General features: G+C 41.3%; 1 pseudogene; it reads left to right on the forward strand.

Annotated features, from left to right (window-relative positions):
• Nucleotides 1–259: 259 nt before the first annotated feature.
• On the forward strand, nucleotides 260–23,654 carry LOC108702309 (annotated as a pseudogene).
• The last annotated feature ends 481 nt before the right edge of the window (nucleotides 23,655–24,135 follow it).

A 24,135-nucleotide genomic window follows, 5' to 3' on the forward strand; every position in this document is an offset into this window, starting at 1 on the left:
TTGACGCATTAATTGATACATTTCTCAGCAGTATCTGTGGAATTTTAGCAATTATAGTATCAATTCTAACAGCTGCCTTTAATGAGTCCCAGAGATTCTGCTCAGCAGGGACAAGGATAATCAATGAATCAATTGAGTTAAAGAGTCACCAACCCCCCCCCCCCCCGAGCTGCTTTAGAAGGTGAAAAATGAAACTTTACACTTCAATATTCGATAAAGTCACAAATAGAAAGTAAACGGGGAAAAAGTCTTTGTTTCTGGTGAACTATCTGATAACAACTGAACTAAAAAAAAGTGTTTGAAGGTGAACAATCCCTTTAAAAAGGAATAGTTTTAGAAAAGCTAACCTCTTTGACGTTAATAGACTATGCCTTCTGGCACGATCCATTATTAAATCTAAAAAGCTCAGGGTTACAGTCGTGTACATTTCTCCAGAGTGGGGAAACATAAGAAATGTTTGTTTCAACAATATTATTATTGAACAACAGCGATGAGGCCATTACATGAGCTTGCTCTATAACGATCTGCTTGTTTTTCTGGTGGTGATCAAGTCCTGCATATGTTTGTAATGTACATTGCAGATAAAGCAGCAGAACAGAGAAACGTAAAACAATAGATTTCCTCTCTGTATTTTGCAGTGTTAAGCCATGACTATAATAGATAAAGTGTATTCGGGACCTGATGCTTGCCAGAACCAAACAGTGGCACCTTCATCAGGAGAAATGGAAAATGGTTCTTCGGTTTGGGGTGTTGTATCATCCCTGGCCAAAATTGGGCATGGAGTGGTACCTGCTGCGGCCGTCTATTCAAGCTCATCTGTTCCTGAAAAGCCTGTGCCATCCGAGCAGAATGATCCACGTAAGACTCCTAACCGTCACATTTATATATTTGGCTTATTCTGCTTAATCAAAATCCTTAATTTCAATTGCTATGGTTGACTTACATACATAAAAGTGGACTACATTGTCAACCTACTTTTGAAAAAGGAGACATACTGGCTTTTAAAGGAGAACTAAAACACCCTACCCTACATAGTCTCCCTCCCTGTCTCTGCCCGCCCCCCCACATTGGTGATTAACCCTGAAAGTGCCTCTGATTCATTACCAACGTAAAGGTGCAGAGTAAGCGCAGCGGGGCTCATGGGCGACCTCTTCCGGCTCTTCGGTATTCTTCGAGAAGTGAACGCTGTATTGGTGCATGCGCAGTTGGATCAGTCTTCCAGTTCATAACAGCAGTGCATTCGCCAAAAGTGCTGGAAATTGCCGAAGGGAAGGAAGAGGACCCGAAGAGTAGTGAAGAGCCGGAAGATGGCGCCCATGAGCCTTGCGCGTACTCTACACCTATACGCGAGTAATGAATTAGGGCACTTTCAGGGGTAATCATCCATGCACGCAGAGTGGGGGAACTATTTAGGGTAGGGGTTTTTATTATTGGGGTGTTAGTTCTCCTTGAAGTTACATATAGCAACCAATCAGCAATTGGTTTTGATCAGCCAGCTGTGTATATCCGCTCCATAAAAGCAAATTTGATGTTTTACGTGGGGCTGTACATCGTGGGATGATAATGCAGCTGCAGCAAGGTAATGCTTTCTGAAACTTGCATTGTTGCCCATCAGGTCCACTTCCTGCTGCCTCCATGTTGTCCAGGGGAGCCGGCAGCATTCATTTTACTGCTCTGTAGGATAGGAATCAATCAGCAGTTAGGCTGACCTGATCAGGAACTAAACTTGTGTTTGCTTGTGTGCCTGCAGGGCTGTGATTGGCTAACCCTGATGTTGGCAGGGACATTTGAAAGAGAAACCATAGCAGATCTAGAGAGATATCCAATAAAGTATAGATCTTTCTGTGCTATTAATTGCTTAGTCAAGGCCTTGTTCAACCTACTTTTAACCATCTTCAACCACTTTTAAATAGTCGACAGTTCTTTGTGAGAATTCTATGTCCATTTTATCAGCTCATGTCATTTTCTGAATAGAACACAAATATATTTCCCTCTATTATATCTTGTTTCTTTTAAATTTTAAAATGTATGTTTTATCTGTATAGTAAACCATAAACGTGATGTTTCAAAAAGAGTGAATAAACCACTACAGTTTTTCTGACATATTTGCCTTCATGAAGCTCTCGGGAACAATGACTTTATATAATTTTAATTATGACATGTAAAACCTTGCCATTCCATTCATCACTGCCTACATACATTTATTGTCAGCCAAATCACAAACAATAATTCACATATGTGAATCCATTCTAAGCAACGCCATGAGTATAAAGGAACCGGTGGAAGGAAGGGGCAGGGTTTTATTGTGATGTTAACCTCAAATATAAAGTGCATAGAAGTTTTGCATTGAGGGGTTTTTACATTTTCTGTTTGTCTTCTCGTTTCAGGAGTCCCAGGAGATGGAACTGATCCACCCAAGAAAACTGGGGATGGCATTGATCCACCCGAGATTATTTTTCCCCCAGAAAAGATTTGTCTGAAGTGGCAGCGTGTGCAGAAAGTTGGAGCTGGTCTCCAAAATCTTGGAAATACATGCTTTGTGAATTCTGTATTAGTGTTTAACCTACACGGCACCTCTTTCTAACTACCTTATTAGTCGAGAACACTCTGAAACATGTGAGTATGTGTTTGGATTACATTCTCCCTATGCCAGGCTTGGGCAACCTCTGGCACTCCAGCTGCTGCTGAAATATATCTGGTAACCTCCCTTAGCTTTAGGAGTTCTAGTTCTGCAGCAGATACAGTGCTGGAGGTTACCTATCTTTGCCCTCAGTTATTAGATGAGATCAGTCTTATTATAGATCAGCAACACCTACAGTATAACACAATTGCACATTAAGGGGCTTTATTAGGCTCATATCACAGCAGCTCTCATCTGCACATGGGACCAGAAATTGTGACTTTTTTGGCCCAGTATCTTCTCCCAATATTTATTTCTAGATATGCAGCTGCATTCATTAAATAGACCCACGTGGGAGGCATACCATTTTAAACTGACTGAAAGGTCTACAGCAAGGGAAATTGGAGGAAAGTGTTTTATTTTTAAATTTCTACTCTGATCTTCTGTTTCCTTTAATGTTTCTAACTGTAATTTCTTGATGCTATGCAGCGCTGGCTTCAAGCAAGACTGCAACCTATTGCTAAACTTGTCCACTATAATCCTTGCCAGTGTCAACAAATTTGCCCAGCTGTGCTGTGACACTAAGCCCTTCCTTAAATTGGGAACGTGAGCAATGATTCTGGGGAGCAAACACTCACGTTGCTCTTCAACACCTAGAAGCTATTTTGGAGTTTTTTGACCCTGGACTCACGGAAAAGCCCAGGATTTGGATGATACAGCCATCATATTGGCAGGTATATATTTTCTCCACATCCAGTGTTCAGCAGCGCGTCTAGCAACTGCCACAAATATTAACACACATATATTTCTTTTCGTGGAACACTTCAGATAGAGAAAATTGTATTGCATTTTATTACCCATTTTCACTCCCAAAAAAGTACTTTTTTTTTTTTTTTTTAATAAATAATGTGCTTAAATATGGCAATGACAAAGGTATTTCCTTTTTTGATAACAATGTCCTCATATAGATACTTTATAAAAGGCAGTTATACGTTTGTACTTAAGGTCATAGCTTACATTTACTTTTGCCTTAATAAAGTATGAGGGCATAACTTTTGAGGGCAGAGCATTTCATCCTTACCATCCTTAACACAAGCCAGGGTGGCATTACTACTGTACTGTACTGTTTTATCAGGTACTAGTTTGCGGACAGATATGCACTTAAAATTTAGCCTGTTTTGGAGTTATGCCAGTGTCTCCAATTTAATGGAAACATTTAAAGGAATTGTTCAGTGTAAAATTAAAAACTGGGTAAATAGACTGTGCAAAATTAAAAATGTTTCTAGTTAGTTAGCCAAAAATGTAATGTATAAAGGCTGGAGTGACTGGATGTCTAACATAATAGGGAGAACACTACTTCCTGCTTTCTTGCTTCCCACTGATTGGTTACCAGGCAGTAACCAATCGGTGACTTTGAGGGGGGGCACATGGATCATAATGGTTTGCTTTTGAATCTGAGCTGAATGCTGAGGATCAATTGCAAACTCACTGAACAGTTATGTCCCATGTGCCCCCCCCCTTCAAGTTGCTGACTAACCTAGTTAGAGAGCTGAAAAGCAGGGAGTTGTGTTCTGGCTATTATGTTACACATCCAGTCACTCCAGCCTTATACATTACATTTTTGCCTAACTAACTATATTAGAAACATTTTTCTATTTTGCACAGTCTATCTATTTACCCAGTTTTTAATTTTACGCTGAACTGTTCCTTTAATGCGTAAGAAAGCAGTATATACCCAATAGTGTCTCCATCCTCCTGCATGCTGCACTATTCCCTCTGTGTCTCTATATCAATGGAGTTTTCTCCTGGGCACTGACAATTCCTGTCTGTAACACTTATGCACTGTCCCCTTCCCGGTAGTGCCCAAATTAAATTCCACCCTTGCTCAGACTGACCTACCAGAGAACAAAAACGACAGAGTGACAGACTTCTGGTAAGCTGTATTGGTAAGCCAAAATAAACATCGGCACAACACAAGGGTACATTTATTTTCTCTCTTAACATTTTTCCAGTGCTTTCATGTGTGAAGGAAAAAAACTGAAAAGCAAAAGACTGCAATGGGTTATCGCAACAATGCAAACTGAAGGGGTTTGAGGGGTATAGTTTTCCTTTAATTTGTGCCAGCAATGCTCATACCCTCTGTTAATAGTGGATCGTTCTGAGCCATGTGACCCGACAGTCGGGAGAAAAGTATTCTGATGTTTCTGTTTAGAAAAAGAGCAACTTAAGAAGACTGAAAATTTCTTCTGAACTTTGCTCCTGAGGATCAGATCAGTTGGCAGAACCAGCTAATCTTGATAACTAGGGCAAAAAATGTAAATCAGGTCATTAAGCCAGTTTATATTTTTTTATTAGTTTTTATTCTTCTAAAATTTTCTTTGATTTTGTGTGTTGCAATTGAAGGATATCTATATCTACGTAATCTCAAGTACGTTTAAGAAAATGTGACAGTTAAAGGGGAACTCCACAAAAAAACATAACATAAGCTTTTTAAAAAGTAAACATAATTTCAAGCAACTTTGCAATATACATCATTTAAAAAATATGCAGGCTTTTCATGATTTTTTTTTTTTTTTAAAAGGTTTTATTTTTGCATTTTCAAAAAAAGAAAAATTTTAACCATTACAAAAGGGAAAGAAATTAAAAAAGGAAAACAGAAATACAACATACATAGTACAGTCTAAGGTTGAAGTACAAAATAAATAAAGCATAATGAAGTGGTCACATTGTCAATCAGTGCAAAAGAAATAAAAGCTCATACACAGTGACACGGATGAAACACAGCAAAAACCACCTAGGTCACTCCATAAGTTAGATCATCTAGTCTTGCATTAGTCATGTGCAGGGAGTTATATTAGGGAGCAGCTGTGGGAAGCAGATCAATCCAGGGACCCCAGATCGCGTGTAATTTATCAGGACAGCTCTAGCTAGGTAGACAGCCTTGTGCAGTGGCAGTGTGTCATTAATAACTTTTTCCAGCGAACAAGTGTGGGAGGGCTGGTGTCCTTCCAAGTGAGAAGGATGGTCTTTTTTGCATAGTACAACAGCTGCAGGTAAAAGAGCCTCTGATAGGACTGCAGCATTAGGGGACCCGTGGAACCTAGCAAACACAATTCCGGGGATCTAATAAATGGAAGGGAGAAATTCGTTGCGAGGAACCGAAGGATTTGGTCCCAGTATCTTTGAATAAGAGGACAGGACCAGAACACATGCATGAGGGTCCCCACCTCCGCCCCACATTTTTAACAGGTGTCTGGGGTGCCTGGATAGATCTTTGCCAACCTTTGTGGAGTTAAGTACACTCTATGGAGAAACTTGAATTGAATCCATCTATCTCTGTTGGAGATAGTGAGATCAGGGACCTGGTCCAAGACGTCCTCCCAAGCTCCCTCTTCCATTTCAGGGATATCTACAGCCCATTTCAATCGGAGCCCGTTTAGGTGAGACTTATAGGAACTGCCCAGAATCGAGTATATCATAGAGACTGGTTTCAGTAGGGCTGGTCTCCTGAGTTGGAGCTCCAGCTGGCTCTGTGAGATGTCTAGTGGCATGGAGGGGAACTGTGCCCTGAGGGCATGACGGAGCTGAATGTAGCGGAACAGCATGTGAGAGGGTAATTGGTACAATTCCCGCAGTTCCTGAAAGGATTTGAGCTGGCCCCCCTCTATTACTTGGGCCAAGTATTTGATCCCCCTCTGGGCCCAGAGTTCAGCCTGCGAAAAATTACACAGATGTGGGAGGTTTCTGTTTCCCCATAAAGGGGTACCTGGGGACCAGGTGTTAGGCTGAGGGTAAAGACGTTTTAGGTGATCCCAAAAATCCTGATGACTGACACCATGGAGGGAGTAGAGGGAAACAGAGAGCGCTCCCCCCTATATAGGTGATTGGCCAGGGCTTCTTACGAGGTGGCACTGGCTGCCTCTGCCAAAAGAGCAGGGTTAGATAGGTCTTGGGTCAGCCACCAGTGAGCATAAACCAGTTGTGAAGCATGATAGTAGAGCAAAAAATTGGGTAGCGCCAGACCCCCTTTTGTTGTCGAGAGTTGGAGGGTTGCAAGGCTAATACGGGGTTTCAACCCCGCCCAGAGAAAAGCAGTGGTGATTTTGTCAAGTTGTTTGAACCACGCTCGTGGGATATAAACGGGAGAATTATGCAACTTGTATAAAAACTTGGGCAAGTAGATCATTTTTATTAGGTTGGCCCTCCCCACCAAAGACAGTGGGAGAGTCGCCCAGACGGTCGTTTTCCTTCGATAATCTTGCAACACCGGGGCAAGGTTGTCTGTCATAAAGTCCCGCAGCTCAGTTCGGACTTCAATACCCAGGTACTTAAAAGAGTGGACTCTTTGTAGCGGAAGAGGGACTTGGGTGGGGCGGGGAGGAACATTATCTATCGGGAGGATGACAGACTTATCCCAATTCACTTTCAGGCCAGAGTACCCCCCAAACGTATCCACTAGCTGCAGCAAATTACGCAATGACTCCTCCGGATCCGCCAGATATATCAGCATGTCATCCGCATATAATGACACCTTTTCTTCCAACTGCCCTAGTTTGAGCCCTCTAATAGTCACCTCATCACGTATCTGTATAGCCAAAGGCTCTATTGCCAAAGCAAAAAGGAGGGGGGACAGGGGGCGTCCCTGCCTAGTACCTCTGTGCAAGTGAAAAGTGTCTGAGAGGAAGGAGTTGACCCTAACTGCTGCAGTCGGGGATCTATACAATGCCTGAATCCAGCCTATAAACTTATCACCTATCCCAAAGCGTCGCAAGACCTCCCAGAGATAGGGCCATTCCACTGTGTCAAAGGCCTTGGCGGTATCTAAGGAGACAACCACCCTAGCCCCAGCATTCTCATGTTGGGTTTGGAGATTCGTATACAAACGTCTGATGTTAATGTCAGTGGCCCGGCCAGGGATGAAGCCCGTCTGATCGGGGTGAATTAGATGGTCGATGACCCCCTGGAGCCTGACAGTCAGAATTTTGGCAAAAATCTTGATGTCTGCATTCAATAAAGATATCGGCCTATAGGAATCGCAGCAATGACTGGGCCTCCCCGCTTTGAGCAATACCGATATGATGGCTTGAGTGCAAGAGTGTGGGATGGCAGTCTGTGGCGAGAAGGTATTAAATAGGGTTGCTAGTGCAGGGGCTAAGGCATCGACATTCGCTTTGTACCATTCTATGGGCAGGCCGTCAGGTCCAGGGGATTTGTTGTTGGGGAAGCTGCCTATAGCTACCTTGACCTCGTCAATTGTGATGGGACCCTCTAGTGAGGAGAGTTGTTCAGCTGTCAGGGTGGGAAAGGGTAGCGGTGATAGATACTCTAAAGTTGGGAGATCAGGCCGCAATCTCGACTGATACAAACCATTGTAAAATTCCCCAAAGGCATTGGCTATGGATTGCGGATTGTGTAGCTCCTCACCAGTAGCTGTAAGTAGTCTGGGGATAGAGGTTACCTGAAGGGGGTCTCTGGCGAGTAGGGCCAACAACCGGCCATTTTTATCACCCCTATCGTACCAGGCTGCCCGCCTGACAATATCTAGTTGAGAATACTTGTATACATGAAGGAGGTCAATGGACCGCTGTGTCGCTGACATAGCCAGTCTAGCCTGGGGGTCATCCGTAAGACTAAGGGAATTTTCAGCCTCGCTAAGAGCCAGCTTCGCCTTTTCTATGCCTGCCTCTATCTGGACTCTTTCCCTTTTTATAAGGGAGATAAATTGACCCCTGGTCCAGGCTTTGCAGGTATCCCACACTGTTGCTACAGAGGCAGAGTCTTTGTTTGTGGACCAGAATTCTGTCAGCAGAGGGGTAAAGGACTCACGGATATTATTGTTGTGGATCCACTTGGGAGCTAGACGCCACATTCGAAAGCTTTTTGGGCCAGGGAAGGTGAGGGTAACCTGTAAGGGGGCATGATCAGAGCAAACTCTAGGTAGGAATTCCGCTGCCTGAATGTAATGGAGGGCCTCCGGATTAGCTAAAGCCAGATCTATGCGGGAGAGGGCCGAGGTCGCTACCGTAAAGCAGGAATATTGCTTTTCATGATTTTTAATGGTTTCTGACAGTTACCTAAGCCTAGCCCCCTGCTCTCCTGCTGATCTTTGTTTTGTTTTTTTTGTTTTTTAATTTTTTTAAAAAAATTGTTTTTATTGAGATTATATTTCACAAACAACACACAACACAAAAAGAATGAAGGAGCGTTCATGAGAATTACAGAAAAGTAGCATTGTATACAGTTGTCCCAATTTAAACATCATCAAGTAAGTATTCTTTTACAAGGTTAGTAGTTAACGTATGATATATGTCATGCAAGTGGTGTACCTTCAATTATGTATCTTTGACTGGACATCTGAGTACGTTGCTTATAAAATAAAAAACGTATTACCCAATTAGTTCAGGAATATTGTCGTCTTTGGGGGGGGGAGCGGGCCAGATGAGAAAGAGGAGGGAGTAAGGGAAGGTAGAGGGGTTCTACAGATCTAAATCATCTTGGAGTAGCAATGATGGCATATGTTCATTGCCATACCATATGAATACAGTTTGCTTGGGAGCCTTGGCATATATTCGGGATGGTAGGATTAATTAAATGTAACCTATGAGGTGTTAAATAGGTTCGATGTAGGTATCTAAATTGGATCATCTTATCTTTTGCACTTATCAGTATTGCCATGTGCCACTCTAGGATGTCTTCCCACATTTCTGGAGTAAGGTGAGGGGCATCCATTGACCATTCAGTAAACAGCTTTTGCAGGACCGGTTTCTGTGGTTTGTTTAGCAGGGAGTAAAATTGTCATACAGCCTTATAAAGAGCTGGTTCACTTGCAAATAAATCCAGTCACCTGGGTGTAGTGTCTATTTGTAGTGTTCCCATTTGGGATCTGTAGGCAAGGTGTAGTTGTAAATATCTGAAATACATTTTGTTAGGCAGTAGAAATTTATCTTTTAGGGCATTAAAGGACAGTATATCACCATGTTCAGTTATTTGACCTAAATATTTAATTAGCCCATAGCCATAGGACATCTGGGATATTCTAAAATTAGGGTAATTGACCATAAGGGCAGACATCCTGAATATTCATTATCTTTCTTATTGAAGTATTGCATTTCAATCTAACATACAGTATTTGTAGTGGTGGTGATAAGACCGCTGTTACTTGTAGGAAAAGGAGTGATGAATTCAGTCGGACGCAGTGGGTTGCTGCAAAAACTGTGTTTTTTATTTTAACATAGTGTTAAAATAAAAAACACAGTTTTTGCAGCAACCCACTGCGTCCGACTGAATTCATCACTCCTTTTCCTACAAGTTATTGTCTTCATTGGACGGAAGCACAGTGAATGATCAGTCTAAATTGAATCCAATCGATTTGCCTTGAAGACCGCTGTTACCTCGGTACAATGAATTCTTTAGGGCCTCGTAGGAGCCCGCTAGTTGCGCTTCAACTGTGGTAGCAGCATTCTCTGTATTAGGGGCATACCACTACCATACATTTGCCAGTTTAGTTGCAATGTAGTAAAGAAATAAGCCTCTACTTGACTTGAGCCTCTAGTTTGGATCTTGCGTTGAGTTTTTCTGTTGTAGGACTTAATTTGCTGAATATATTGCCCTTGGGTATATGCCTTCATGGAATCCCACAATATCTGTCGGGTAACTGATTCCTTATTCAGTTCAATATAGTTTTTTTTAACTCCCCTTCTACTGTAGAGGTTCTGTCCTATTGCTGGAGTCACTTTTTATTGAGTTTCCATATTCTGTCAGTAGGTGAGGGGGCTGTTTCAATATATAACATTAATGGGGAATGATCTGATATTCCCCCAGGTAATATTTCAACTTGTTTAGTTTGCATCAGAATTTCGGGAGATCCAAAGGCCAGGTCTATGCGTAACATTGTGTTATGTGAGGCAGAGAAGCAAGTAAATCTCTTTTCCTCCGGGTGTTTCTCTCTCCACAAATCTGTGAAGTGAAAGGTGATTGCCCACTTGGATAAAGAGAGAGGTTGTACTAAGGCACTAGACCCTCTATATATTGATTCGGACATAACCGAGTGAAGTCCCCCATTACTATTGTGGGTGCGTACAGTAAGGCTAGAAATTTCTCCATAATAAGTGACAGCAATGACTCATTAAAGGGAGGTGGCATATAGACATTGATTATGTTATACATTTTACCATTCATGGAACATGCAATCAACAAAAAACACCCTTCAGGGTCTGATATCCGTTTAGTTAAAGCAAATGCACAGGATCTAGTAACCAAAATCGAGACACCTCTTGCATAAGAGTAGTAAGTAGAGTGGTAATATGCACCAACCATGGTCTCCTCAAAGCACATACTTTATGGCCCTCTAAATGGGTTTCCTGGAGAAAAATTAAGTGTGGCTTGGCCCTCCTGATTACCTTGCAAACTAGTCCCCTTTTTATAGGGTTGCCCAGTCCTCGAACATTCCATGAGAACAGTCTTACCTCCACCATTTGGTATGAGTATGTGGACTGTACACAGAAGGATCATCAATGTTTAACGGTAGCTAAAGGACTAGTAGAGTGACGTTCCAGGTGTGAAATTTGAGAATGTTTGGGGGTAGGCAGGGAAAAGAATGTTGGGCAAAGACGACGACATCCAGATAATAGTCCAGTTGCAGCAAAGCCAAAAAAAACCCCACCCGTTCCACCCCAACTTGAATGTTTTTTTCCCCATAACTATCAAGCATAACTGTAGAGGGGGGACCAAAGGGTGTAAGCCTTAGTTCTCTGGTTCCAGGGTCCAATGCGATGTGGTCGGTTTCAATTTGGACACTTCTATCGCTCCAGGTTGCTTCTTGGCAGCTTTTCTCCAGGGAAATTGCCGAAAAAGAAAAAAAGGGGTGTATTTCTTTTAATCCTCTTGTCCTGCTGGTCCTGGTGATCCTTGTCCTCTCGGTCCTAGCGGTGGCTATCCATTGCAGCGCTTCATTCGGGGAAGTGAATAAATATGTTCTATCATCCTTTGTCACTCGTAGGCGGGCAGGGAAGGACATAGAGTAAGGCACTTGTAGTTTCCGCAACCTTTCTTTGACTCGGTTGAACTTAAGCCTTTGATTGCGGACTTCCATGGAAAAGTCAGGATAAATGGAAACGTTATGGTTCTCATACTGAATATGCGGGCAATGAGTGGCCGTGGAGGAGTTCCTGGAGGTGGTGCTTTGGTTGGGACTCCATGAGCCCTTTCTATTAAAAAGCAATGTGAAAAGGGTTTTTTCCCAAATGTTTGGGTGAGCCAGTTTTCTACAAACCATTCGAACTGTCTACCTTCTGCACGTTCAATACGGATATTGTTCTATCACAGACGATTTTCTAAGTCATCTGTTTTGGCTTGTAGAACAGGTATTTACTGTCCTCCAGATCTGAAATACGCCGTTCTGACTCTATTGTGCGCTCTCTGAGCGTTTGTACATCTAGATGTTCGGGCATATTTGCTTAAGGTCTGTGCTGCGTTCATGCTCACCTTTGTTGTAAGCCACGGCGGTCTTTTCCTATGTCCTACTGTATTGTTTCATGCGCTGCGCCGGCATTTTGGGAAAGCGCGTGGTGCGGGTCTGTTGACCAGGAGCAGCCCAGTGTTCTGCCAGCGCTGTTTTTCCCTATATTTGGTGGGTCGTTGTATCGGAGAGTCAGGAGCTATTCGAAGCACCGTAGTGAAGACGGAGGATAAACAGGGTAAAATGCAGGATTATCACCCGGAGCTCTTTACTTCTGCGTCCTACTCCATGCATCGCAGGCCACACCCCCCCTGCTGATCTTTCTGACTACTTTGCTGAGCTGTCTGACTACTGTTACTTTCGATCAACAGCCATCTGTCCTCCGCCTGCATCCTCCAAACCCCACAATTCCCTGCACGCATGATTTTAATAAGGAATGGAACATCCCAGTGCAATGCATTGTGGGTTATGTAGTTCCTGCATGCTGTCTGTAAGCTGTGGAGAAGTTGTTACAATTTGTAACATTGGTGTTTAGTCCCTCCTTTCCTGCCAGGATTTCAAATGATGCAGAAAGAGAAGAACTGTTAAACAATAAGCAGGTACAGTCAGGGCCTAAGGCTTAATAGAGAGAAAATGAAGTATAATTACAACATGCATTTTAAACGGTGGGCACTGCATCACACCTGGCCAATTCCGGTTACTTATGTGGGTGTGGATAAGTGTGCCTCTGTTATATTCCCGTTATTTTCCACTAGTTTACGAAGAGCAAATTACAGTAAATAACTTTAGTTTGCCCTAAAGTCGTTTTGAAAGTTTGGCAAACCCGTCACCCAAAGAAATGATTCAAAATCCTATTTTATCACATTAGTCCAGCAAAATGAACTTTAATTACACTATATAAATTATTTGAATCTTGTTTCCTTTAGTCTGGGATTGCAAAATTATAGCAAGCAGGCAGCAGCCATTTTGTGCACACTGTTATAAAGACAAGCCTTGTATCATCTCAGAATCTTGTTTGTGCACCAGAATGGGGGACCTGACGTCCATTTCCATGCCCTGGCTACACAATTAAATGGTTAAGAGAACGGGGGAATGTGTGGACAGCTGTGACATGTAGTAAATTTGAAAAGGACTTTTATTATACAGATTTTTGTGTCTTGGTGACAGGTCCACTTTAAATCAGTCCATGAAACACTTGTGTTTTACTTAAGTATTTTCCTTTCCAAAAATGACTGCACAATATTGTTGAGCTGTTGCAGTATCTCCGGTTTTATAGCAATGGAACACAGGGGCGAATCTATGTTTCTATACCTGCGATGTTTAAGTATCGTAGACCCCTGCAGGGTACTTACCTGACCATCCAAGAAAACAACTAATTTCAGTGAAATACCTTGCCGGGAAATTGTGAATTGGGTAGTCAAAACACGCTTCATCTCTGTGTGCCGCTAATGTGCTGTAGATTCTGACTCGGATATTGATTGTTGTACACTAGACACACTATAAAAGTTAAGCAGTTGCTTTCTTGTCTCTTCTAAAATCTTGATCACATTTGCCTGGTAATTCTTTTTGTTTTAGGTCACAGACAAGACTTTTGCATGATGTGCGTAATGCAGACTCATATATCAATGGCTCTGTCAAACTCTGGAGGTGTCATCAAGCCGTCGGCCGTTGTCAATAATCTTAGACGTAAGTAGCCACACATGAGCCAATATTCATACTGGTCCTGCTAAAACATTTAGTAAAGCAGCTGTTAATGGCAAAATATTGTATATAAACATTTTATATCATATCATTTTCTGAAATGTATTTAGAAAATATTACCTTGTAGTAAACGCTCGCCTTTGTTGTATGTACTCGTACAGTGGTTTAGAAAAAATGCAAGTTTTAAGAGCATAAACAATTTCTGGTTTTATTGCTTTTCTTTGTACAAAGACTTGTTTGCATGTATCCATTAGGCATCTCGAAAAACTTCCGTTATGGGAGCCAGGAAGACGCACATGAATTTCTCCATTATACAGTCGATGAGATGCAAAAATCCTGCATCAGAGGTTCCTGCAGGTAAGGGCCACACACTTAAGGGGCAGATTTATCAAGGGTCGAATTTCCAATTCATGCAAGTTTTTAAAAACTCGCATAAACTTCCATGAACTCGAAATTTGACCAATCAAAATGTATTAAAAAAAAAAAAATCGAATCTGTTAAACTCTGGTGAGTAGGATTGACCCAAAAACTCTAATCGAATTTGAATGGAATTCAATTCGAGTTTAAAAAACTTGATTAAATTTTTTCTCCGAAAAAAAAAAAATCCATGAATGTCGGCAAGGCTGCAACTTGATCCCTGGATCTCCCATTGACAATAACGGCAATTTGGCAGGTTTTAGGTGGAAAATAGTCGAGTTTGAGTTCTTAAAGGGCCAGAGTATGATAAATCTCAAAAATCAAATTAAAAATTTTTTAAAAAACTCGAATTGAATTTGAACAATTCCCTAGGCTAATTTTCCAATTCGACTCTTGATAAATTTGCCCCTAATTGTGCTTCTTCATGAAATGTGATCACAACAATTACACCATGGCAGTTACACCAGCACAAATAAAAAAAAAAAATGTGATGGCGTAAATGGCACTGGGCTTGTGGCTTTGCCATTTGTGATATATGTGTATATACACCATAGAGACAGATTGTGAAAAATGCTAGTATATACATCTAGGGTTATTGATAAGCATATGTGTAGCAAGTCAATTCTGAAATCTTGGGAAGAATGAGGCTGTCCCTGAAAATAATGAGATTTAGCAATTTGAAAAGAGCCCCGTCATAGTTATATGCTAATAAGATGACAATAACCTGTGGTAATAGATGAATTACAGTGTACTTGTTTCAGTTGACCGTTGTAAATCCTAAATAATATGATGGGTACATTTCCTGCAGCATTTCGGGGTTTGTAGACTTGTAAACACTGGAAATGTTTTACATGTATGAGACTGGTAATCAGGCCCATCAGAAAGCCGTTGGAATCCAATAAATGAGAAGCCTTGGAGGCAGCCCAAATATGTCTTTGCAAATAATTGACTCGTTGGAGCTCCTGATTTGCAGGCCATCAGTTGCTTGCTGTTCTGTGCATAAATGGACCTGTGCTTGATTATTTCTTGTGAATTTCAGGTTAGTTCGACACACGCAAGCCACTACCCTTATTCATCAAGTGTTTGGTGGATACCTGCGCTCTCGAGGTAAGCTTGCAAAAATCCTTCTTGTTATGCAAATTAGAACTCAAATATATCAATGACTATTCTTTTTGTAGTCATTTTGACAAACCGCAGTCCTTGCTTTATGGCAGGGGATTCTAGGTATACTCTGAGGGTCAGATATGTCTCTAAGGGCAATTGAAAGGATCAGTAACACCAAAAAAATGTTTTTAAAGTAATGAAAATATAATGTACTGTTTCCCTGCACTGGTAAAATTGATGTGTTTGCTTCAGAAACACTACTATAGTTCATATAAACAAGCTGCTTTGTAGCAATGTCGGAAATTTGAAAAAGGGCTATATGGCACAGGTTAAATAGTGGATAACAGATAATACCATTATGTTCTACAGAGCTTATCTGCTGTGTAACCTGAGCCCTTTCTCCTTTGAATGGCTGCCCCCATTGCTACACAGCTGCTTATCTATATAAATAATAGTTGTGTTTCTGAAGCAAACACACCAGTTTTACCAGTGAAGGGCACCAGTACGTTATATTTCTATTACAAAACTTTCATTTTTTGATGTTACTGTTCCTTTAACTGAAAAGATTTAAGGGAAGCCACAAGATATGTTAAAGCTAAAAGATGGACGGGGTTACCCCCAACTCCACAAGAGTTTAAAAATAGACTTGTGGATCTTAGAAATGGAAAAACTCCCAGTTTTGTTGAACAATAGGGTGGGGTGTGTGTATGGATGCTGGGTTTTCATTTGGAGGGGGTTGAACTTGATGGACTTTGTCTTTTTTCAACCTGATTTAACTATGTAACTATGTAATAACATGAAAACAAATTGAAAGGCTGGAATATCTGGCTCTACAGAACTTAAAATATAAAAAGAAAAAAAAAAAGAAAAACCCCAGCTCCGGCCCCCACCCCAATAAAAATACAAAAGACGAGAAAATTGTTACACTAGATAATGTTTACAGACAAGGCTTCTTCTTCCTTCTTCATTATGGTTTATGATGTAATCTTTTCACCGTGTTTGAAAGTTGCAAATTTCAACGCCACTGTAACATTGTTGGGGAAAAAAAGACTTTGGGAAATCGCCTGTAAGTTTATTTCGAACTTGCCCATCCACCAATGCTGCCAGGCAATTGCTGTTCAAAGTGATTGCTGTTTCTTGACATGCCAGTTTCTGAGCAGTAATTACCTGGAAAAAAAAGTGCCCCTGACAATTTAGCTACAAAATGTCAAAACTGTTAAAACCACTCCCCATGTGCCCTTGCTCTTACTATCAGGGCACACAGGCAGATTCGGGGTGACGCCCGGTGACAAATCTCCTCTTCTTCAGGGCGACTAATCTCCCCGAACTGCCTCCCCTGTCTTCCCACCGGCTAAAATGTAAATCGCCAGCAGGATTCATTTTCCAAAGTCGTCTGAAGTTTCCTCGTCAGGCAGCTTTGGTGACTTCGGAAAACGAATTGCTCTGAGTGCCATCCTGCTGGCGATTTACATTCTAGTCGGCAGGGAGGCAGTTCGGGGAGATTTGTCGCCGGGTGACTAATGTCCGCGAATCTGCCTGTGACCTGACCCTTAGGCTGCTCGACTGCTAACAAAGGCAGCAACAGAGATAAGAACGCTTGGCAGAAAGTGGCAGATTAAATAGAAAGACCGAACTTGTAAAATATATAGACACTTGAAATCTGAACCTCTGTTGTGACAGAAAATAAGACTAATGTAACACAAGGTGCAGAAACATCCAAACCCCTGTAATGACCGGCATTTTTTAATTGTATGGTAGGTGTGATCAGTTTATTTCCTTGCTACATTTGTACTTCTTCCCATAGAATCTGCTTGACCTTAGCCTCTCACACATCTATTCGATCGTGTATAAAAAAATATATAATTTTTGTGAATAGCTCTCTTTGGGGCAAATTCACTAAGGCGAAGCGCCAAACGCTAGCGTTAATTCGCTAGCGTTTGGCATTTTCGCTACTGCGCAGATTCACTAATGAACGCTGGCGTAGTTTCTCTAGTGTTACTTCGCAACCTTACGCCAGGCGAATCTTCGCTAGCGACGAAACTACGCAAATTCACTAACTTGCGCAGTGTAGTGAACGCTACCTTTTACGCTAGACTTCCTTTGCCACCTCAGACCTGGTGAAGCGCAATAGAGTAGATAGGGATTGTTTAAAAAAAAGTCAAAATTTTTTCTAAGTCCCAAAAAACGCTGGCGTGTTTTCTACATGATGGCTGATAGGCTGAAAAAGATCGAAAAGTTTTTGGGGCTCCCCTTCCTCCCCCCTACATTTCCTGACTCATGGCAACTTACCTAGACAGTGGGCACATGTGTAGGGCAAAATAAAATTTTTAATTGCTGATTTGAAGGTTTTCTAGGCATTTGTAGTGCAGATACGTATTCCTCCATTGAAATTTGAATTTCGCGCCGTATGCAAATTAGCCTTCGCTAGCGCAACTTCACTTTATATAGCGAAACAACGCTAGCGCAACTCCGCAACCTTACGCTACCCCTGTGCGCAACTTCGGATTTTAGTGAATTTGCGAAGCGCTGGCGAAACTACGCCTGGCGAAGTGCGGCGAAGTTGCGCCTGGCGCAACTTCGCATCTTAGTGAATTTGCCCCTTTGTGTGTTTTTTTGTAGAAAAGAGTCTGACTTTAACAGTTGCTTTTTAGTTTATAATTATGGAGTCATTTTGAAAGTCTCACTTCCATCATATTTTTTTCTGTTTCAGTCACATGTCTAAACTGTAGAGCTGTGTCTGACATCTACGATCAATATCTTGATCTCACACTAGAGATAAAGGTAAAGTAGCTGCACACTGCAAATATTCTGTAAGGGCAAAGATTAGTCACCTGGCGACAAATCTCCTCTTCTTCGGGGCGACTAATCTCCCTAGCTTCCCGCCAGCTAGAATGTAAATCACTGGCGAGATGGCACTCTGAGCGATTCGTTTTCCAAAGTCGCCCAAAGTTGCCTCACAAGGAAACTTCGGTTGAAGTGCTGGCTCTTTCTGAAATCACATGACCAGGCAAAATGACCTGAGATGCACCTACACACCAATATTACAACTAAATAATACACTTGCTGGTTCAGGAATGACATTTTATATTGTAGAGTGAATTATTTGCAGTGTAAACAGTGAAATTTAGAAATAAAAACGACATTATAACAATCATGACAGAATCCCAATGTGTTTAAACTGCCTAACATATTTTTCACTCCCACACTAGGACCCATATGATTTTTTTTTTTATTCAATTCTTCCCTTGCGGTCAGGCACTAATGGTGTATTGTCATTCTTTCAGATGGCACATAGTGTTAACCAAGCCCTAGAGCAATTTGTACGACCGGAACAGCTGAATGGAGACAATGCCTACAAATGTAGCAAGTAAGATTTTTTTATTTTTTTTGTAATTTATTTATTTATTTATTTTTTTAACTCTGAAACTTCTGGTACAGGTGTCACCCCAAAGAATCAGTCTTGTGCCAACTCCTAATTCCATCAATGTGCAATTTGGAAAGTCCTGTTTGCCAGTACAATTTGATCTACTGATTTTTAAAAATTGCTTATTGCCCTATCCCTCTGTGTTAGCAGGGAGATAGCAAATTTAGAGAAAAAAAAAACATTCTCATGAACTCTTCAGAAAAAGAAAAGCTGAGATTACCAACACACTCTCACAAGGCCTCCTCCTCTATTGTTGGTGCTCCTACTGCACATCTGGGAGTTTGTCTTTCATCTAATTTTCACGAGTCAGGGTACCGTGATCATAGGTAGTGTCTGTGTAGTACTGTTAAGGTCTAGCCCATGGCAATTATATAGAGAGAGGAATTAAAAAGGAACAATAAAATAATATTCTCCTTGTTTATTTATTGCTATATCCTCCTCCACCCTAACACTTTGTTCTGACTGATCAGTTGGAGGAAGACGCATTACATTTGTGCTTTTTTATTTTCTATGGTTGGTTTAAGCAACATCATGAGACCTATTATCCAAAATGCTCTGGACCTGGGTTTTCCGGATAAGGGTTTATTCCTTAATTTAGATCTTCATACCTTAAGTCTGCTAAAAAATCATGTAAAGATTAAATAAACCCAATAGGCTGGTTTTGCTTCCAATAAGGATTAATTATATCTTAGTTGGGATCAAGTACAAGCTACTGTTTTATTATTACAGAGAAATATGGAAAACATTTGCATTATTACATCAAAATGGAGTCTATGGGATATGGCCTTCCTGTTATTTGCAACTTTTGAATGTAGACGGCACCAAATAAAGTAATTTTTCTTAAAAAGCCTTTATTCAGAGGTCTTTTTTTCTCAGACAAAAATACAACACAGCAACGTTTCAGGCTTACAATAGCCTTTCCTCAAGCTTTCTGTAATTTGCAGCATTCTGGATAACAGATCCCGTACTTATGTGACTCCTAGTATGCAATATTTAAAGTTGTTACGGTTTGCTTTTGTAGATGCAAGCAGGTGGTGACTGCTAGCAAGAGATTTACAATTCATCGAACGTCCAATGTGCTGACACTGTCCCTGAAAAGGTTTGCACGTTTTAACGGTGGTAAACTGTCTAAGGTTAGTAACATACAGCTTTCTGATCTGTAGTACAATTAGTGCCGGCCAAACACTGACCCATAAACAGATTCTTGCCAGATGCCAAGGGTTATATAGTTATTTTGATTTCCAAAGGGGTGAGGCCAGTACAGTGTTTTAAAAGTCACTCTTGTAAGAACTACATCTTTATGAAATTGTAATACATTAAAAATCTATCAGCATTATGCTGCACTTTCCAGTGTGGCCTCCATCTGCTAGGTTAAAAAAGATGCTTCACACCTGGAATATATAGAAAAATACAACTCCCATTTCAAAAGAATAAAGCCACCTTTATTTTTACAAAGGACAATTACAGTTTCAGACCTTCCTGGTCCTTTTCTAGCTGACAGAATATACTGCTAAAAGATACTTTTAAGTCACTTTTACAATGATTTTTGTAACGCTTATGGTAGTTGTAGTTTCTGAAATTATTCGGTGACCAGTCAATGTTAGTGTCACGACTGGCACCCTTAATCCAGAACCAGTGCTAGGCTCCCTGGTCTTGGCTCTTGCTTCTGCCTTTAACAGCCGCCTTTCACTTCGGTATGAACCCTTGGCTAATTGGATGCCGCCAGGTCTTAATAAGAGGAGACGAGCAAAGGGGCACGGTCGTTAGCAAGATTTAGGACGGAAGGTATAGTTCAGGGAGCAGACAAAATCGTAGTCGGACAGGCCGGGGTCGGTGAGGCAGAATACACGAATTGTCAGGCGGGCAAGGGTCAATATCAGTAGAAACTGGATAGTCAGGCAGGCAGGCAAAGGTCAGGATAATCGGAGTTCAGAATAGTCGGGCAGGCAAGGGTCAAAACAGGAGTCAAACAGCAGAAGAATCGCACCCAGATACAAGCAAGTTAGACCTAACAACAGGCAATAAGTTTAGATCAGAGGCCCCTTTAAATATTTGAATTTCGCGCCGCTGGTGTGATGACGTTACACTGCCGGCACGTAAAACTAGGAAGTGCGCGGCCGCGCGTGCCATAGTGAAGCCGGCGCAGGAACTGAAAGGACTAGGGCTACAGGAAGTCTGATACAGAAGCCCATGAGTACACAATAGAAGGAAAGAATGCTGTGTTTGTTTTGACAGAGGACTCGGAGCAGCATTACTCTGAGGGTTTACTGGTGTATTTATATAGAACTTTCCTTCTCCTTTAAAAAATATTCACATGAATTCGACCCACTAATGAATATTTCTGTGCAAATCTGAACATTGCTGCACTAAATGTGTACTTTTTTTTTTTTTTTTTTTTTTTAACCATATTAATACAGGAAATAAAATATCCAGAGTATCTTGATCTTCGTCCATACACTTCTGACCCCAATGGAGAACCAATTATTTACGCCCTGTATGCTGTCCTCATACATACTGGTTTTAGCTGCCACGGTGGCCACTATTACTGCTACGTAAAGGTAAGCCGTTATTGTCTCTGCAGATCCCCACACTTCTATGGTTTGTGCAAACTCAATGAGCGTAAGGCTAAATCAAATGAATAGAAGTAATTGTGTTGTCTCTAGAGAATAGTGCGATCATCCTATTAGCGTCGCAACACCTGGAACAAGCATAACTGTATAGAATTAAAGTCAGGGCTACACTGTAGCTCCTTGATGCCATGCAGTGTGGCTACTTACTGATAGTAACACATAATAAGTGTGCCCAGCTCTACTACTCAAACACTAGTCAGTGCTGAGGAATATATGGCACCCGTTTCATATCTTTGGCAGTCTTACTAGTAGTATCTTAATGTATTTCTCTGCTTTGTTTCAGGCATGTAATGAAAAGTGGTACCTTATGAACGATTCCACTGTTTCCACCACAGACATCCGAACAGTTCTTAACCAGCAGGCTTATCTTCTGTTCTACGTCAGGTACCTTTTGCACTCTCTTGTCTCTGTGTTCAGTGGAAGAAACTGTAGAAATTATTTTGTTGATTTTTTTTTTTTTTGTTTTGTTTCTTTTGAAGATCTCGGACCTTTCAGAGTGCAACAGCTTCTTACTCCCTGCACTCAACCAGTCCTAGCTCCCCACAACCAAGCAGCAGCCAGCGGGCAGGCAGCGCCAAATCTGTATTGGTTGGACCTCCTCGCAAGATAAAGGTGAGCATTCCTGTGTTTTTTTTCTAGTAAAATGCAACCCGTCACACATTGTTTAGTTAAGATAGCTCTGCAGCCGTCCATACCTTTTTTTTCGGTTTATTGTCACGTTAGACATTACACAGGTAAATACTACTTATTCGCCGGATACATAGTAACATAGTAACTAGTAAGTTATGTTGAAAAAAGATTTTTACTTTTTTTAACCTGCCTATCTGCCAGTTGATCCAGAGGAAGGCAAAAAAACCCATCTGAAGCCTCTCCAATTTGCCTCAGAGGGGAAAAATTCCTTCCTGACTCCAAAATGGCAATGGGACCAGTCCCTGGATGAACTTGTACTATGAGCTATCTCCCATAACCCTGTATTCCCTCACTTGCTAAACACCATCCAACCCCTTCTTAAAGCTATCTGATGTATCAGCCTGTACCACTGATTCAGGGAGAGAATTCCACATCTTCACAGCTCCAACTGTAAAAAAAAAAAACCCTCCGAATATTTAAACAGAACCTCTTTTCTTCTAATTGGAATCAGATGATGTTGCTAAACTATATTCTAGTACATTATAGGCCTAGGTAAGCCTGTGGTGCGTGCCCCTTTTCCACCACCAAAGTTAATATTTTCTGTTGGTGCAGTCGCATGGGTGATCATATAACAAGTACGAGTAAGGATCCTACTCATCAGGATGTTGTTTCTTTTTTACTTCTACTCCTTTCAGAATTCAAAACACATGAATGGCAAGAAGTCGCCTAAAAACCAGATGAACAATTCTGTAGTGAATACTAACAACATGAACCATAAAAGGCCACCTCTTGGTAACACTGTTGTGAATCGGCCGACTCTAATCAATATTCCCAACAACAAGAAACAAAAGATTACAATCAGTATCAATAAATGCCATCAGAAAGGACTCTCCCTACCCACTGTACATAAGACTGAGAGCTTACACCAGCCCACCCCTTCATCCACCATTACTAAGCACTCTAATAAGCCTACCTCAAACACTTCTGTGCTGCTAGTAAGGAAACACTCGCCAAGCAAGCTGTATTCAGGACCAGTAGTCAATGGCACTTGCAAGGCCAGGTCCAGTTTGCTGGTACCTTATGGTGCAGATTCTTCAGAAAACTCAGAAGAGAAGTATAAGGGATTGGACAACAGCAACTGGAATGGAAAATCAATCAATGGGGAGATGTCCAAAAATGGACTGAGCTTGCTTAAGGACAAATCTCCTCCTTGTAACTCATTCAAAACTAGTTCTGAAAAGGAAGAGCAACTTATCGATTTGGTTTCTAGCTCTGACACAAACGATAATGTAAATGTGCCTGAAGTCAGTCATTCTCATAAAGTGGGAAATCCTGCAGAATCCAGTTCTCTGAAAAAAACAGAAGCTTTAACCCAAGATGTGAGTGTTTCTTTTGGGTCATACTATTGTATTGTCTACACCGTTGTACAATATGTTCAGTTTGAACTGAATTTTTTTTTTTTTTTTTTTTACTCTAGGTTGACACTATTTTACCTCTAAACAAGGAGAAGAACCCCTTAATTATATGCAGCAATACATCTGAGGATCGATCTGTACAAAATAAGTAAGTTACACGTTTGAGGTATATTTTGGAGTTGGCAGTTTCACAGCAGAGTCTGAGAGTTTAAAAGGCAACTATCACTGATATTTACGTATGATTATTAACCCTTTAGCTGCCATAACACTTCTGCTGGCTCAGCTTTCAGTTTCAGCCTGTAAAGGTAACCATACATAATAAGATCAGCTCGTTTGGCAACCTCTCAGACCTTTCCCTGATATAACCACCAAAGGTGGGCTAATCCGATCATTTGGCCCTAGGGGAATAAGCTTTATTGCTGCAGTCATCAAGCTGACCGGAAAATCAAACCTGCCTGATTGACATATGGCTGATTTTTGGCCAGATATTAGTCTGAGAGGTCTCAGAGGGCCCCATACATGGCAGATATGTTGGTGAATTATTATAAAGGACACAAATTGGCATCTTAAATCTTCCCTTATAGCCACATTGGGGATCATTTATAAACACTGGGCAAATTTGCACATGGCGACCAATCTGATGTTTGCTTTCATTGTTTTCCTTGCAGCTGGCTAAAAAAAAAATCTATTCTCTGATTGGTTGCTATGGGTTACTGCCCAGGTGCAAATTCGCCCAG

This window comes from Xenopus laevis, chromosome 9_10S (assembly GCF_017654675.1).
Source record: "Xenopus laevis strain J_2021 chromosome 9_10S, Xenopus_laevis_v10.1, whole genome shotgun sequence".
In the NCBI taxonomy this organism is placed as follows: domain Eukaryota; kingdom Metazoa; phylum Chordata; class Amphibia; order Anura; family Pipidae; genus Xenopus; species Xenopus laevis.